This window comes from Martes martes, assembly GCF_963455335.1.
Source record: "Martes martes genome assembly, chromosome: 2".
Lineage (NCBI taxonomy): Eukaryota > Metazoa > Chordata > Mammalia > Carnivora > Mustelidae > Martes > Martes martes.
The window spans coordinates 200,601,771-200,604,808 of record NC_137889.1 but is presented as its reverse complement, the minus strand read 5'-3'; the positions used below and the strand labels follow the sequence as shown (position 1 = coordinate 200,604,808).

At 39.3% G+C, this 3,038-nt stretch overlaps 1 pseudogene across 1 annotated transcript; it reads left to right on the top strand.

Annotated features, from left to right (window-relative positions):
- Positions 1 to 568: 568 nt before the first annotated feature.
- On the top strand, positions 569 to 946 carry LOC308338669 (nuclear envelope phosphatase-regulatory subunit 1-like; annotated as a pseudogene). Its single transcript has one exon. The product of its transcript is annotated as a nuclear envelope phosphatase-regulatory subunit 1-like (transcript).
- Positions 947 to 3,038: the final 2,092 nt, after the last annotated feature.

Genomic DNA, 3,038 nt, shown 5'->3' with positions numbered 1-3,038 from the left:
GTATAGTAACCAAATACAATCACAGCTCTGCTAATCTAGAATGAATGCTATTGCCACTCTGGAAAACAGTGTGGAGATTCCTCAAAAAGTTAAAAATAGTACTATCCCACAACCCAGCAACTGCACTACTAGGTATTTTTATCCAGAGGATACAAAAATAGGTATTCCAAGGGGTACATCCACCCCAGTGTTTCTTTCTAGCAGCAATAGCTAAAATATGAAAAGCCCAGATGTCCAGCAACGGATGAATGGATAAATATGTGATTATTTTTATATATGTACCCACCCACCCACACAATGGAATATTACTCAGCCATCAAAAAGAATGAAATCTTGCCATTTGCAACAATGTAGATGGAACTAGAGGGTATTATGCTGAGCGAAATCAGAGAAAGACAAATACCATGATTTCACACATCTGTGGAATTTAAGAAACAAAACAGCTGAACATAGGGAAAGGGAGGAAAAAAATAAGATAAAAACAGAGGGAGGCAGGTTTGCTCTATGGGCTGGGTGGGGGCCTGCAATGCCAATGGAGCCACAGCGATGACCAGAGCTGCCCATCGACATGAACTCACTGGAGCAGATGGAAGATCTCAAGACTTTTGAAAGGAGACTTACAGAATATATTCACCGTTTGCAGCCTGCCACTGGACGTTGGAGAAGGCTTCTTATAGTGGTATCTGTCTGTACAGTTGCTGGTGCCTGGAACTGGTTAATAGATCCCAAGACACAAAAGGTGTCCTTTTTCACACCATTATGGAATCACCCATTTTTCACCATTAGCTAGGTCACTCTAATAGGCTTGTTCTTTGCCTGAATACACAAGAGGGTCATAGCGTCATCAATTATAGCAGCTTGATGTCGAATTGTATTAGCAGAATACAATATGTCTTGTGATGATACAGGAAAACTCATTTTGAAACCTAGGCCTCATGTTCAATGACAATCTGAATTCATTGTTATGGGACCTAAAACAGCCTTTCTTCAAGTAAGTGATACTGCAAAAAGCCATAAAGGATTCCTTTTACAGTTGAATATGTGAGGGTCACAGCAACAACTGACAAGAAGTGTGCAATATTTACTCAGACGATCTCGATGGTGATGACTTGCCTCTTCCGTGCTTGGTAGATTTGATTGTGTTACAGTACTAGTGTCACTTTAGTACTTCAGACCCTGCAGAAACTTTTGCAGATGAAGTACATCTGTATGTTCCTAAGTTAAACTTAGAAACTTAGAAACAAAACCTCATCCAGTTTTTATAATGTGTTTTTGAAAACTACTATAAAGAGCAGATCAATCCCAGTGTCAAAGAGGGAAGCATTCCGTGGACTTTGTTCTCCTCCACCAGTGTCATGGGAGCATCTTTTTGCCATCCCTATGGCTCTTCAAACCCAGCTATTGCACACAGCTGTGCCTTTCATTCTTACACCCCTCCGTTTTGATCATACTGCAAGGAAAACATCAGATTGAGTGTAAACAGAGGAAGACTCATCTCCATTATGTTGCGAGAAATTAGATGTTCTTTTGAGAAACCATTTTTGTTAAACCAGATAGTGAACTTCAGCCACTCTCAGAGTAACCATTTCCAGTTTGTTGTTTTCCTTCAATGCTAAATATACTTTATATTTTTTAATCATTTTAAGAACATTCTAAAGCCTTCTGAATATACAAGTTTAGTTATGAATTATGTACTGTCTGGGAATTTGATAGTTGTCATGGTCAGCATGCTGATACTCTAGCGTTACATGGCTGTAACTGATCAGCCGCTTCATCATGGGGGTGATTTGGGAGCAGCGCCCAAACCAGAGTCTACAATTCTCAATATTCTTACAGTGTTAATGACATACTGTGTATGCATTTTAGCCACCTGTACTATAACTGCCCTTAATCTTAAACTGTTGGGATTGCTGCAAATATTTTAAAGAAGTAGAGGTGCCTTTTACCTGTTTATTAGAAGATTTTGAAAAGGTTTAAATTATTTCATGAGCATTCTTTTTTTTTTAATTTTTTTGATTAACATATATTATTTGCCCCAGGAGTACAGGTCTGTAAATCATCAGGCTTACACACTTCACAGCACTCACCATATCACATACCCTCCCCGATATCCATAACACAACCACCCTCTCCATACCCCCACCTTCCAAGCAACCCTCAGTTTGTTTTGTGAGATTAAGAGTCTCTTATAGTTTCTCTCCCTCCTGATCCCATCTTGTTTTGTTTTTTCCTTCCCTACCCCCTAAACTCCCCACTCTGCCTCTCAAATTCCTCATATCAGGGAGATCATATGATAATTGTCTTTCTTGGATTGACTTATTTCACTCAGCATAATATCCTCTAGTTCAATCCACATCATTGTAAATGGCAAGATTTCATTTTTTGATGGCTGCATAGTATTCCATTGTATATATATACACTACATCTTCTTTATCCATTCATCTGTTGATGGACATCTAGGTTCTTTCCATAGTTTGGCTATTGTGGACATTGCTGCTATAAACATTCGGGTGCACGTGGCCCTTCGGATCACTACATTTGTATCTTTAGGGTAAATACCCAGTAGTGCAATTGCTGGGTCATAGGGTAGCTCTATTTTCAACTTTATGAGGAACCTCCATGCTATTTTCCAGAGTGGTTACACCAGCTTGCATTCCCACCAACCGGGTAGGAGGGTTCCCCTTTCTCTGCATCTTCACCAACATTTGTCATTTCCTGACTGGTTAATTTTAGCCATTCTGACTGCTGTGAAGTGGTATCTCATTGTACACGTTCTTTACCCCTTGATTTGTAGTTCCCTGATGCTGAGTGATGTTGAGCATTTTTTCATGTGTCTGTTGACCATCTGGATGTCTTCTTTGCAGAAATGTCTGTTTGTGTCCTCTGCCCATTTCTCAATTTGATTATTTGTTCTTTGGGTGTTGAGTTTAAGAAGTTCTTTATAGATTTTGGATACTAGCCCTTTATCTGATATGTTGTTTGCAAATATCTTCTCCCATTCTGTCAGTTGTCTTTTGGTTTTCTTGACTGTTTCCTTT